Consider the following 15,576-nt stretch of genomic DNA (forward strand, 5'->3'; position numbering starts at 1 on the left):
TTTTCTTTCTTGTTTCTTTGATAAGTAGAGATAAGACACTTTAGGCCATATGTGGTGAATTGAAAACAAATGTTTATTTCCTTTCCCTCATAAAACCACAAAAATATAACAGAGGGGGAAGTTTTAGAAAGATCTAAGACTATAAGTAAAGAGAACGGCAATAAAGGCTATCTGGCAAAACTTGGAAATTGAAGCTTGAGAGCTTGCTCAGTGAGGAGGGCATTTCCCTGGCATGTGGCTGTCCCAGGTTTGTCCTCGAAACCACATAGAATCCCCTGAGTCCTGCCAGGAATGATCTCTGAGCACAGAGCCAGAAGCAAGTCCTGAGTATCACCAGCTGTGGCCCCAAAACCAAAACCAAAACCAAAACCAAAAATAATTCCAAAAGCTGAGAGATGGACTAAGTGTCCTAGTAATCCAAGAACTGAAAACTAAATGTGTGTGTATGTGTGTGTGTGTGAAGCCATGAAAAAATAAAGAACTCATTTATAAACCTTAAAATGTTTCAGTAAATAGGGGCTAGAGTGATAGTACTGAGGGTAGGGTGCTTTCCTTCCAAGTGGCTAAACTGGGTTTGATCCCCAGCACCCCATATGGTCCCCTGAGCCTGTCAGGAGTGATCCCTGAGTGCAGAGTCAGGAGTAAGCCCTAAGCACCACAGTTGTGCCAAAAACAGTGTTCCAGTAAACAGAGGAATAGGTTGCCTTTGAGGGTTTGAATGCAAGAAGGGGACAGAGTGGGGCAGCAAAGAATAGAACTGGACGTAGAGTTACTGAAACCTGACCACTAGCCATCAGTGACCTCCACTCCCTACAGCCAAGGGATGGTCCTGCTTGTAGGAAGGAAGGACAATGAGAGGCTTTGGTTTTGTTCTGGGCGTGGGGGTGAGGTGGGAAATACGGGGGACAGAGTAAGAACAGGAGACAGAGTAGATGCTTGGTGATAGGGTCTACAAAGTGCCCCTCAAATAAGCTACTTTAGGGGCTAGAATGATAGCGCAGCCGGATCTTGCCTTGTACATGGCTAACCCAGGTTTGATCCCCAGCACCATATGTGGTCCCCTCGGCTCTGCTAGGAGTGATCCCTGAATACGGAGCTAGGACAAAGCCCTGAGCACTGTCAGGTACGATCACTAAATGAACAAACAAAATAGAGCGGGGGAGGAGAGGGAGAGAGAGGGAGATAGAGTGAGAAAGAGGAGGAGAGAGGAGGAGGATGGGAAATATACTTCGGCATAAAAATTCTTTTGAACAGTGGTTGAAAATCAAATAGACGAAGAAAATGTTTTCCACTTTCGCCCATATTCCCTCCGCCCCTAAATTATACAGTTCCCTTTGAGGAACAATGCCTGCCCCAACAACCCTCCCCCAGCCCTAAAGAGAAAGAGCAGGCAGAGAAGAGCAATGCTTGGGTTGTTTGTACGAAGGATGGTGGTTGGACCACCGCCAGTGGTGCTCAGAGTTTGCTCCTGGCTCTGTGCTCAGGGGTCACTCCTGGCTGTGCTCAGGGGACCCTACTAGGGTTGGGTGTCTTACCTGCTGGACAAGTGCCTTACCTGCTGGACTATGTCTCTGGCCCTGAGAGGAGCAACTATTACCAGAGAAGATGAGGAGTCAGCCCCAGGATGACCCGTAGGTAAGATTTAAAATTGGGCAAACGGGAGAGGGGACAGAGAGAGAGAGAGAGAGAGAGAGAGAGAGAGAGAGAGAGAGAGAGAGAGAGCGTTTAATGGGCTGAGTGTAAACTTGCATAGTGGACACTGGCATCTATCCTGGGCACTGCTTGGTTCCCCAGACACTACCTGGACTGGCCCATAAGCAGAAGCCACAGCCTCTGTCCTCTTCTGGTTGAGACCCGAAACCCAAATGAAATAGACAAAAATGGCAAAATGACTTTTATATTAAACATAAAACCCAACCTCCCAAAAAATGACACTTAGCGTGTGATTTAGAGGCAAGGGGTAGGAAGAGTCAGAAGAGGCTGCTTCCAATACGTCTGAATGCAGTGAGGCAGAACAGACTGTTGTGTGGCTTGACTTTTGAGTCTCTGTCCTTGACTTACTAAGGAAATCAAAGAGAGAATCGCAGTGCCCGGGGCCATGGTCCTATGGCTCTGATAATGGAGTATTATTATCAACGATTTGCCCCTGCCCTCAATGGTGCAGGTTTTTCAAACACTGAAGTTGAGAAAGAAGAAAGTGGAGGGAGAATTTAAAGGGTCTCCAGGAGCTTGTGGTAAAACAGTTTTAATATCCCCAGTTATTAGAAGGACAATCTGGGTTGGAGTAGGGTATAGCTCAGAGCTCACTTGTGTGGGACAACTTTAAGGTGATGCCGGCAGAGAGAACCAGGGAAGTCAACTGAACTCTTTCAAGTTAGTACCTTGGTCTGGAGAGCTGAAACAAGGGTTAAGACACTATTCTTATACGTGGTTGACCCCAAGTGCCCCTTTTCCCCTGCCCGACCAGGAATAGCCCCTGAGAACAAAGCCTGTGGTAACCCCAGCACCTTTGGGTGGGGTTCCCAAACAAAAGCCAAAAGTCAATAGGCTCCCACAGTCAGGAAGATGGCTCAGAGAGCTGGTGTGTTAAGTATGAAGGATATCCAGGTGTTTTTGATTTTCTGTGTGTTTTTTGTTTGTTTTCCTTTTTGGGTCACACCTGGAAATGCTCAGGGGTTACTCCTGGCTCTGAACACAGGAATTACTGTTAGCAGTGCTCAGGGGGAACCACATGTGATGCTGGGAATCGAACCCAGGTTGGAATACATACAAGGCAAAGTCCCTACCAGCTATAACTATCACTCTGGTCCCATCCCAGGTTTAATCCCTTAGTACAGCCAGGAGTAGCCCACAAGCACCACTGGGTATGGCCCCAAAACACAAAATACAAGGGGCCAAAGAGTTAATACAGCAACTAAGGTACTTGTCTTGTACACTGTTAATCCAGGTTCAATTCCTAGCACCCCACATGGCTCCTGAAGCCCTACCGGAAGTAATCCCTGAGCACAAAGCCAAGACTAAACTTTGAGTGTGACCCCCCAAATCAAACCAAAGCCCAAGCAAAGGAACTTACAGCCTTACAATGTCTGAGCACTTCCTGGGTTTGCCTCACAGGACACCAGCTTTTCTGAACTCAGGCTTTAGGTTCCCGAGCTATCGGCCCTCCACCCAAAGCTTGTCCACATGTGGTTCAGATTATGGAGTCATTCAGAGTAAGTTGCACAACACCAGTGCCTTGTAAGACTTCATAAACTTTTGTTTCCAAATTCCTTGTAAAGTCTGTGTAGAAAGTCCTTGTAAAAACTGTTTGCCTTGTTTTCAAAATACTATCATTTGCATTAGGAAAAAAAATAGGCATGCTAATTACTTTCTTTTCTCATTTCTCTCTGTCTTTTGACAACACCAAGGCTTGCTTTCCTTCCTCACATATTCTGTATAATAGACATCAGGCGATAATTTATAATATCTCCATGGGATCACCCTCTTGAAAAACTATCCTTTGGCATATTTCACAAATAATCACGAAAGATCCTCACGGTGCCAGGTCCTGTACCAGAGGCTCATATCAGTGGACAAAAAAGAGAGCATCAATCTGACTTAGAAAAGAGAGATTTAAAATTTAAAAATAAAATAAAAAGGAGCCAGAGCAGTAGTATACAGTGGGTAGAGCGCATGCCTTGCTGACCCAGATTTGATTCTCAGCATCTCAGGCGGTCTCCTGAGTTCTCCAGAAGTGATTCCTGAGTGCAGAGCCAGGGGTAAGCCCTGAGCACCACCAGGCATGGCCTAAAACAACCAACCAACCAACCAAATAAATAAATAAATATGAAGTTACAAAGTCATGCAAGCAACATCTTGTTAGGAATTGTGCTGAGAACATTTCCAGCGAGACCTGAAAGGGAGGCTTTCTTATGTGTTCCCAGGTTCTGAATTCTAACTGCAGTCTCCCTCACTTAGAAAATTCGATTTCAAAAAAAAAAATGCAGGTAGACAGATGGGCTTTCTTTAAACAGAGCGTAATAGTCTCCAGCGAGGTAACAGACACCCATGATCCCCATCGCTTTTTAATCTGCTCTGTATTAATTCTTCTATTGATCATTCAAGGCAGCTGCTGGGGATTCCTCTAACTTATAAAGGACACAGCAGAATCTCACTTTAATTAAAACACTCGAAAAAGGCGGGGCCCAACTCCCAGCTTCTCTCCCCTTTCTTCTGCTGTCAATAGGATTAGAGTATTTCTCCTTCGAACTTGGCCTTGGGATGCTTCTCCCAGGCCTTCTCAGAGCCACCCGCTAATGAGAGGTATCCGCAAGTTGTGGGGGTGGGGGGGCGGAGAAAGAGGCGTGTTGGCCCATTAGGAATGTACCGATTCATTAACACTGAATCAGTGTTTTTCTTTCTTTTCAAGCCAGGTTGTCATGGACTTGATGGGAACAAAAGTGGCATGTGGACCTCGGCCATCTCTCATCAAGCCTGGTGGGGGGATGGAGGGAAAGAGAGGGGCAGTGAGGGAGTTGAAACGGGCTCAGATATTTAGCGCCCAAGACAAAATCCCACCAGCTTGCTGAAGAAGCTGGATTCTTCTGACTCATCACCAACAAAGCGCAAGACATATCACAATAAAGGCAAACTTTGAACCAGACACTAAGAAACCCCCAGTGCGGGGATTAATCATCACCCAAGTCTATGTGACAGTTTGTCTAAGACGGGGAGCATTAAGGGACGGTGTTCGTTAACACATGAAGTTACTTCAGTGTGAATTCTTACTAGGAGTAATCAATATTTAGGAATGTACCTGACATGTTTTAAGATTGTAACTCCTTTGTGAGTTATCACCAAAAATCTAGTCAATTTTAAATTCTGACTATCTAGTAATTATTGGTTAAATAACACCAAATTTGTTCCATAACCAACATTTACTCCTGCTTTAAAAGTATCATTTAAACTGTTGTTACACATCAGTGTTATAAAACCACCCTTACTCCCCAAATTGTGTCCATATTCAGGTGCCAATTGTACCAAATTTACTTTATGGTTTTGCTAATATGAACTCACTTTTGTTTGTTTGTGTTTTGGGCCATCCCCAGTGGTTCTCAGGGCTTATCCTGGCTCTGCACTCAGGGATCACTCCTGACAGTGCTCAGAAGACCACGTGGGGTGCCAGACTTTGAACCTGTCAGCTGCATGCAAGGCAAATACCCTACCCCTTGTACTATTGCTTGGGATCCTAAAATGAACTGATTTTTAATGAACCTAACATATGTAGTCGTATGATAAAAGTCAAGAGATTGGAGTTGCAGCTGTGTTTGGGAGGGTGAGGGCTATGAGCCACACATTGCTGACTCTGGGACTAGCTCTGGGCTACTCCTGTGCTCAGGAGTGAACCATAGTGGTGCTCAGGGAGCCACTTGTGGTGCTGGAATCGAAGCAGGGTTGCATGCATGCAAAGCAAGCACCTTGACCCCTGTACTGTCTCTGGCTTCTGTATTATTTTATTTTAAAAACATTTTACTAAACATTGAATAAGGCTGAGAGTCTAGAGTCTATAATACAACTAAAGAGTTCATCCAGGGCAAGCTATACCTTTTGTTGCTTTTGAGTCATAAAACAGATTTTTTTCTAGCTATCTATTTCAGAATTCCTTATTCTATTCTGAAATAAGATTATATTACATTCCTATTAATGGTTGCGTACCACCAAATTCTACATCCAGATTCCCCTCCAGTGTTTTGTTACTCTAGAGGTGTAAATACCCAGAGTGAAAATCCAACTAACCTTATAAAGAGCAGAACTTATAGGCAGAGATGTAAGTAGTGGGAGACATATCAGCAGGGCGAGAAAGAGTTTGCAGTGCAAGTGTTGCTACATTGGGAGGGTTTGATATGCGTTTTATTCTTAGGCCTAAATTTTTAGGGAAAAACTCACTTTATGAGTAGAATGAAGCAAAATGGAAATAAACCCACTACACAGAAACCCAGACCATATCTCAGCTAAGATTGATAGCAATACTTTAACTGTCTAAAATTGATACGAATAGCTTAACTGTCAGCATAAACACAACTTTTGTAGAGGTAAGATACAAAAGTACAGACCTCCTATAATGTATTATCCATAGTATCCAGAGCAAGATAAATATTACTAGAAAATAGAGCAATTATAAAGTGGAAAAATACAAAGGGTCCATTCAATAAGAGCATAATAAGTAGAAGCAAACCCACAGATCTCAATGTTACTACCAAGATAGGGATTTAAAGACAACTCTTGTAAGTATATTAAAGAGTTTTAAAAGGATGGGGCTGGAGCAACAGTACAGCAGGTAGGGCATTTGCCTTGCATGTGGTTGACCTGGGTTCAATCCCTAGTACCCCATGTGGTCCACCAGGAGTGATTCCTGAGTGTAGAGTCAGGAGTAACCCCAGAGCAGCTCTGGTTGTGTGGTTACAACCCAAAAAGCCAATTAAAAAAAGAGTTTAAAAAGAATGTTTGAGCCCCACAAATGCATGGTGAACCCCAGAAGAGAGGTTTAGACTACTGAAGAATCAACTTGAAATTCTGGACCTGAAAAATATATATTGTAATTCACCACATAAAATTGCCACACTCTGATTTTTCCCATTCTATCAGCACAATTTTATAAAAACTTCACATAACAGTCATACCCCACTTTTTGCACAGAAGAATTGAAATGAATCTGCAATGATTAACTGGTGAAATAGGGTAATACCAAAATAAGAAATTAACTCTATGAAAGTAAAAAGACACGACACCGAAGAAAAAAAGACCAGTCAGTTTGAAAATAAGGGAGGAACAGAGAAAAAAATGATCGGAAAAAAGCAGACAAATACCAATGACCTGGGAAATAAAACTCACTGTGTGAAATGGGAGTAACTGGGGAAAGGATAGATAGTAGGAAGTAGAACTCTCTCTCTCTCTCTTAGCAGTGCTCAGGGGTTACTTCTACTCTGTGCTCAGGAATAGCTTCTGTTAATGCTCAGGGGACCATATGGGATGCTGGGAATTGAACCTGGGTCGGTTGTGTGCAAGGCAAGTGCCCTACCTGCTGTACTATCTCTTAGGTCCTCCCTCCCTCCCTCCCTCCCTCCCTCCCTCCCTCCCTCCTCCTCTCCTTCCTTCCTTCCTTCCTTCCTTCCTTCCTTCCTTCCTTCCTTCCTCTCTTCTTCCCTCCCTCCCTCCCTCCCTCCCTCTGGCAGATGTTACTAGGAAGAAAGCTCCAAAGGCTAGAGTTCAGTCCTTGCAAGGCAGGAGTCCAGGGTTTGAACGTTGGCATCACATGGTCCATTGAGCACAACTGAATGCAATCCCCAAGCACTGATTCAGGAGTAGTCTCTGAGCACTTTCAAGTGTGGTCCCAACAATTAAAAAATGGAGACCCGTCTGCTGATGTCCGGGTAAGTCACATAATGTCTATGCACTCAAAGTGATACCGTAGGGCAGAGCAAAGATGTGGGCGACCTGGACCCATGTGGATAACACTGACCAAGAGGCTGTTGAAGCAAAGCACAAGGGTGCAGAGTGGCCCCAGAGAGTGGAGTTCGGCCTCTAGAAGGAGAATGGAAGCCCCAGCTTGGGATGCTGCTAGAAATCAGGAAAGTAGGGAAGGAGGAGCCACTGACATGGGGGCTCCTCTGGGGTGTGACAGTTGGACTCAGGTGCTGGCCACATGGATGCGTTCAGCTCGTGACAGTTGACCAAGCTGCACGCTTGGGATAGAGGCACTTTCCGACAGGCACTGCACGTTCACCATAAGTTTAAGCATGTGCTTTCCCTTCTCTCCCGGCCGGGGAACTCTCAGCTTCAACTCTACTGTCGAAAGGCAGATGTAGTCAGGCAGTCTATTTTCCCAATCTCTCTGCCTGGTTCTGAATTTAAACGTTCCCAGGATGGAATAATTTAGGTGACTTCCATGACTTTTCTGGGCATGCTTAGAAAATAAATAAGCAGTGCCTTGTTTTGTCATTCAAAAGCCCACTGCTGCCTACTAATCATCATATAACTTAATCCGGGTCCAAGGTAACTAGTTAAACTTCACAGTCAGGCCAGAGCCGGCTTCTCCCTGCCCCCAGCAGGGGCTGGCCCGACCGAAGACCGCTCAGGAGGCAGCACAGTCTCGCCGGTGCACCTGCATGCCCAGGCAGAGGAGAGTAGGTGGAGGGCACTGCCCAGGAAGGCCATCAAGGCACAGGGCCATTGCCTGTTCCCCGTGCCAGCTTCCATAAAGGGCTCATTCCTTCCCATTTCCTAACCTTGCTGGGGGCTGGGAGTTACCCATGTGTTTGTTTGTTGAGTTCAGACACTAGGCAGCGCCACTCACCAGGGGGCGTTGTGGGGCTCACTGGGTTTGCACTCATGGCCACAGGCCTCCCACATCTCGGGTGTGGTGCTCCCTGAAGGTTGCATGTTTTCGTTACGCTGCTTACAGACGCCGCGTGGGGGTCCTAGACAGCCAAACTGCTTGGTGTGTGGGCACCAACATGGAGTTCAAGTTCTCATGTTTATGAGACAGTCACGTTTGCCATGAGCCTTTTGCATATTCCCATGAAGTACTTCTGTGGGTTTCCTGGTGAGGGCTCAGTCCCCAACCCCCCACCCCCCACGCACACCCCTCTGGCAGTGTCTGCTCGGAGCTGCTCTGCTGCTTGGCCCTCCTACACAGCCTCCACTGACCCTCTGGGTTGAAGTTACTTCCTACTGCCTTACATCCTTGTTGAGCATGAACCACATGAGAAGATTCCAGAACAAGTCCTTTTCATGGGAGATGCAGCCTTTCTTCATAGAAAACACGGACCTTTGCCCTGTGGGTGGTGGGGCTGCAGCTTGATCCTGTCCCAGTCACTCATCACAGACAGGGTCTTAGAAATGGAGACTCCTAGCCAAACGACTTAAAATGAAATCAAGTTGCCAAGGACTATTTGACATAAACAAGAATAAAGGTCCTGTCTCCTTAATTCTGATCCCCTGAACCCAAGCAAGCATCTGGAAAAAAAACACTCCAAACACTTCTATTATCATTCATTCAAACACTTCTACTATCATTCACTCATTCACTCATTTTCTAACTGTTTGATTCCAGTTGACGGGGCAAGGTCCTCTCTGGGAAGCTCAGGACACATGGTGGACACCCAACCTGGAAAGAATGCCTTCCATCACAGGCCACTCACACACAATCTTACACTCACATATGTTCCCCCCGACATATACTCCTTCACACATATACTCATGTACAAACTTACCCTCACATATGTTCCCCTCCACATACTCCCTCATACATACACACACACACTCCCTCACACACACTCCCTCACACACATACTCTATCACACAACATACTTATCTTACTCACATTCCCTCACATACTCACACTCACAATCTCATACTCATATGTTCACACTCAAGCTCTCTCTCTCTCTCTCCCTCTCTCTGTCTCTCTCTCTCACACACACATAGTTACTTCTCCTCCTGGATAATTGTATCACACTTTTTTTTTGGTTTTTGGGTCACATCTGGCGATTCTCGGGGGTTACTCCTGGCTCTGCACTCAGGAATCACTCCTGGTGGTGCTCAGGGGACCATATGGGATGCTGGGAATCAAACCCGGGTTGGCCGTGTGCAAGGCAAATGCCCTACCCACTGTGCTATTGCTTCAGCGCCAAATTGTATCACACTTTATGTCTCAACTGTGAGCATACAGATGTGTGGGAAGTGGAAGGACGCCTGTGTAGATGTGAGGAGAGTGTGTGGACCTGAGGAAAGTGTGTGGATTCTCTCTGACTGGTCCTAGCTAGGATCAACGTCGCTAGCCAACTGTACCTGAATCTTCATGCTGCCTTCGGCTGGCTGCTCACCACACTGGATAACAGAGGCCTTCCCCTCTCTTAAAGTGAGATGAGAAATAACTTCATTACCTTTCCCAACTCCTTTCCAGAGTAAATTCCCTGACCTGGCATTTGGCACACCAGCTCCTCCCTGCTCTGAGGTGGGCCTCTCGGTATCCCCTGAGTAGCGGGGTCTGGCGCTGGCTCAGGGCAGCGGCATCTCTGAGGCTTCTCAGGCCATGCACAGAGCCAGACAGCAGGGTCTCATTTTCTTTTTTTTAGTTTTTATTAGTGAAACACCATGAGATACAGTTGTAGACTTACAAATTTTTGTGCTTGGATTTCAATTATACAATGATCAAATACCCATCCCTCCACCAGTGCCCATTTCCCACCACCACGGATCCCAATCCCTCCATCCCCCATTCCCCCCATCCCACCCTGCCTCTGTGGCAGGGCATTCCCTTTTGTTTTCTCAGCAGAGACTCATTTTAACACCTTCCCTCATGACCGGTTCCCTCCCTCTGCTCATCCAACTGAATTTTTCTCTGCCGCCTTGAGTGACATTGACACGTATTTAGTCTTTGCTGTTTGTGTTGAATCCCCCTATGAGGCTCCAAGTTTCAAGAGCAGAGGGCTCAAAAATCAGAATGAACTGTGAAGCATCTCCAGGGGCCTTACTAAGCACCCAGCGGATGAACGAGACAAGAATCCAGCTGCCCTGTGGGCCTGTTCACTCTGGCAAAAGCCCAGTCTGACCTTCTCTTATATACCCCAAGTACATGATCCTGAAATTTGGAACCCCAGCACTGACTCCTGCTTCCATCCATAGCCCAAGTCTAAAATCTCTCTCCTTCTTTGCCTAGTCATTCAATAAATACATTAGAACTCCCCCCCACCCTTTTTGGGTCATACCTGGCAATGCACAGGGATTACTCCTGGCTCTGCACTTAGGAATTACTCCTAGTGGTGCTCAGGGCACCATATAGGATGCTGGGAATCGGACCTGGGTTGGCCATGTGCAAGACAAGCACCTTACCTGCTGTACTATCGCGTCAGCCCCTACATTAGAACTTATTATAGGCCAGAACTGAGGGCTACCAGACAGATCCTCTTCTCTCTTATAGTTTAGAATTTCCTGGTAGGAGACTGACCCTGAGAGATGAGTAAACTTTGGTGGGGACATTGGTGAGAGTCCATTCCTGAGGGAAGAAAACTGCCAAGTACAGGAGCCCAGAGGTGAGACTGTGCTGGTGTTTCTGGAGAGGATGGCTGGTGGCGGCAGAGCAGCCTGGCATATGTCAGGCTGGCATTTGAGGAGATGGAATGAGACTAAGGAACAGATATGGAACAGGTGTGTGTGGACCAGAACAAGCATCTCTGAGGGCAACTCCTGAAACTGGTTTACCTCAGCACAGGAGGAAGCCATATTCCTTACAACTATAACACCGATGTGCTCTGAATCCTTCGAAAACATATACAGTGATTTAGTGAAAACAAATACTGAGGCATCTCTCTGGAGCCTGATTATCTTCTATGGAGAACCAACCCTGGCAATCTTTGAAGATGCTGAGACCTTGCTGGCGTCAGGATACCCTGGAATGAGTTCATTCTCTCTCCTCAGCTCCCCGCCATGGGGACACACACTCGCCTCAAGAAATGAGGATTATTTGGCTACTCTGAAGTCAGGTGCCTTTTATTCAACTGATTGACAAGAATTTAAAAAGTAACCTTGGGGAGAGAATCTGGGTTAGCTCAACCGAACATTGCGTGAAACTGTGCCACGTTTGCCTGAGGGAACAAAAGAGTTTTCTGCAAAACAGTCTGAGTGGGACACATTTTCTCACCATGAGAATATCACGCACAACCATTTCAGCGGCAAAAACTCAAAGCCACATGAAGAACCGAACATGTGTGGTCTGGAATAATAACAATGCATTTGAATTTAAAGGTGCTCCTGCCTGTAGGGCTTCGGGCACTTAAACAGAAAAAAAAAGAGCTAAAAACAAAAGAAGATCAAATAAAATGACAGGCCTATCATAATCTCTGGTCTGCAAGCAGAGAGCTGCCTCCTAATAACTGATGAATAAGCCAGGTTTATGGAGTGTTGTGTAATAGATAAAAGATATTAGAAATAGAGATGTTTTTCACAATGCCATTGTTTACTGGGACAAAACAACCCTAAAATACGTGCTGACTAATACATATAATTTACAAGCCCTAGGGAACCCAAACACTAACATTGGATCTTAGCACTCAAGAGACAATCTTTCTGTTGTGGGATTGACTTTTATGTAGCAAGAGAATTCTTTCCAATATCTCGTGGTGTGCTGGCGACTATTTGCAGTCAGTGTTACATCACAGTGATAGACAATGCCACAGGTGAGGTCAAGGTCAGGGCTAGAAGAAGCAATCACAGAAAAGCTAGAACAGGAGCCAGAGAGATAGTACAGCAGGTAGGGCATCTGCCCTGTACGCGGCTGGCCCAGGTTTGGTCCCTGGCAACCCGTATGGTCCCCTGAGCCCACCATGAATGAGTCCTGAAAACAGAGCCAGGAGTAAGTCCTGAGTAACACCAGATGTGGCCCCCCAAATTAAAAGAAAAGAAAACTGGAATAAGCCTGTAGGAAGGAGCAAGCAAGGGGTCATCCCTAGTAGCTGAGGGTAGGTGGATAGAAATGGTGCACAAAATCAGGGCAAGAAATGTTCTCCGGACTTTCAGGCAGAAAGACAATGGGATTTTAGAAGCAAAAGCAACTGTGAAAGATCCCTGTGGAGACGCAAGTCACAAAAATTCAGATCTATTGGAGCTAGAGCAATAGTATAGCAGGTAGGGCGTCTGCCTTGCACGTGGCTGATTGGCATTCAATCCTCCGCGTCCCATATGTTCCCCTGTGCACCAACAGGAGTGCAGAGCCAGGAGCAACCCCTGAGCGTAGCCAGATGTGGCCCAAAAAGGAAAAGAAGAACACATTCAAAAGGAGAAAGTGATGTCTCTGACTTAAATCAACACCACAGTAGTAGTAATAATCATAATAATAATAATAATAAAAACCTGCTAGCTTTCAGAGTATTAAATGAATTAACATCAGGTGTGGACACAACATCATTCAGAAAAGTCCTTTGTTATTTATTTATTATTTGAAATAGGTCTTTTCAAAAAAAGAATTTGAAAAGGTGTGTTTGCATGGAGGTGTCGTGGCGGAGGGCATAACTTGTTATATATGTTGACCAGGAAAATCACTAAATGCCACTGACTTATGTTCCCCTCCCTCTCCCGTTTTTGGCTATGCTCAGGGCATACTTCTGACTCTGTGCTCAGGGATTGCTCCTAGTGATGCTTGAGGGATCGCATGCAGTGCCAGGGATTGAACAGAGGTTGCTGCATGTAAGACTAGTACCTTACGCACTGTACTATCTATTTGACCCCTGACTTTGTTTTATTTTTGTGGGGGAGGGGGCGATGTTGGGCCACACCCAGAAAGCACAGAGCCAGGAGTAAATTTTTTTTGTACTGGAGAAGAGAAAATATGGGGAACATGAGAGAAGAGTGAGAAGGGGTTTAAGTGAGTCACGAAAATCATGGTGATTTCTGACACTCTTCAACTACAGAATGAACTGGCACAATCTGTATTCATTTGCCCGTGAGAAAACAGGGCAGAAAGAAGACCAAGCAAAACTCAGACATCAACTGTATTTCTGAAGAGATGAGTTTATATTGTAGTCTGACTTGTACCCACATGGAATTTCCATATTGATGCTCCAATGCTCAGAACTTCAGAATGTGCCAGATTTGGAGACAGTGCCCTTATTTTTTCCTGGGGGGGAGGGTTCAAACCCAGCTGTTCTTAGGGATTATTACTGACTGCGCAGGAATCTCTCCTGGCAGTACTCAGTGGGCCACATGTGGTGCCGGGGATCAAACCCAGGTCAGTTGCATGTAAGACCAAGGATAAAACTTGTCTTGGCCCCTGGGGATAGAACCTTTAAAGAATCCTAAGGAGAGGTTCAGTGAAATGCATGGGTCTGAATCCAATTTAACAGGAGTCTTTAAAGGGAGAGATGAGGATGTAGAAGAGAGACCATTTAAGGTGACAGGGACCCAGTGGTTACCACCTGCAAGCCAAGGAGAGAAGGCTCAGTAAAAGACAACCATGCCAACACCTAGATCTTGAGTTTGTACTTCAGAACTCTCAGCAAATACACTGTGCCAACCTCCCCTGTGTTCTGTAACAGCATCCATAGCAAACGGATTGACTCCAAAACCAAAACAGAATCTTGAAAATGGAAGACGTTTGACTTGATAAGAACTAGAATTATTGAAAGAGAAAGGTTTTCCTCATGTTCCAAGCCTAATTGAAAATTCAGACACCGGACACTATCCTACTATTGTTTATCAGAAAAATTATTGAGGGTCTGGAGAGATAGTACAGCAGGTAGGCACTTGCCTTGTACATGGCTGGCCCAGGTTCAATCCCCGGCACCCAATATCATCCTCTGAGCCCTGTCCTGAGGATTCCTGAGTACAGAGCCAGGAATAAGCCCTGAGCACTGCTGGGCATTGCCCTAAAACTAAAATAAAAAAGGGTTGTATTTCTTTTTTTTTATTTTTCCTTTTTTTTTTTTTTTTTGGCTTTTTGGGTCACACCGGAGATGCACAGAGGTTACTCCTGGGTTTGTACTCAGGAATTACTCCTGGCAGTGCTCAGGGAACTATATGGGATGCTGAGAATTGAACCCAGGTCAGCTGCATGCAATGCAAATGTCCTTTCCACTGTACTATTGCTCCGGCCCTGAAGGGTTGTATTTCTAACATTAATAATGTGTTACCAGAAAGAGAAATTTTAAAAATAGACCAGAGAGATAGTGCAGCAGTTAGGTACTCACATGCACATAGCTAATCTGGGTTCAATCCTTAGCATTACATATAACCTGCTAAACCCCACCACGAGTGATCTCTGAGCACAGAGCCAGGAGAAAACCCTGAGTATCACCAGATGTGGCCCAAAAACACACACACACACACAGAGAGAGAGAGAGAGAGAGAGAGAAAGAGAGAGAGAGAGAGAGGAAAATAACTCCACTTGCAACTTCATAAAAATGAATACCATACATAGGAATAATCAAAGAGGCAAAAGACTTACTCAGAGAAATCTAAATCTAATTTTGGAAAAACTCAAAGACCAAATATATTTTGCAAAGGAAATATATTTCATGCTCATAAAATAAAAGAATAAATATTACTAAACTGTTGGGTTTCACCCAGCACAATCTATAGACTGAAAGAAATCCCTGTCAAAATTCCAAGAGCATTTTCTTTTTACAGATGATGTCATACAAATAATTCTAAAATCTGTGTGGAACCACAAAGGACCCTAATAATCCAAATAATTTTGAGAAAGAACAAAGCTGGTGATAGCAAGCTCCCTAATTTCATTCTTGTGCAGGGACCATGCGAGTCTCCTCTCTATCATTCCAATCTTAGTATATGTGCTGCTGAAGTGAACAAAATTTTTTAAACATTTTTTTTCTTTCTGAATCACATCTGGTGATGATCAGGGGTTACTTCTGACTCTGCACTCAGGAATTACTCCTGGCAGTGCTTGGGAGACCAAATGGGATGCTGAGGATGAAACCCAGATCGGCCACCTAAGGATAGTATATATATGGGACAGATAGATTGCTCCATAGCTGGAAGCCTGCCTCTTGAGCAAAGGGGAGAAGACAGCTGGAGTAGAGAAGG

The 15,576-nt window shown here is 45.2% G+C and overlaps 1 non-coding gene across 1 annotated transcript; it reads right to left on the reverse strand.

Annotated features, from left to right (window-relative positions):
* Nucleotides 1-15,235: 15,235 nt before the first annotated feature.
* On the reverse strand, nucleotides 15,236-15,340 carry LOC130031165 (U6 spliceosomal RNA). Its single transcript, XR_008793622.1, has one exon. It is a non-coding gene; the product is annotated as a U6 spliceosomal RNA (small nuclear RNA).
* Nucleotides 15,341-15,576: the final 236 nt, after the last annotated feature.

Source organism: Sorex fumeus, unplaced genomic scaffold (assembly GCF_029834395.1).
Source record: "Sorex fumeus unplaced genomic scaffold, SorFum_2.1 ptg000045l, whole genome shotgun sequence".
Taxonomy (NCBI): Eukaryota; Metazoa; Chordata; class Mammalia; order Eulipotyphla; family Soricidae; genus Sorex; species Sorex fumeus.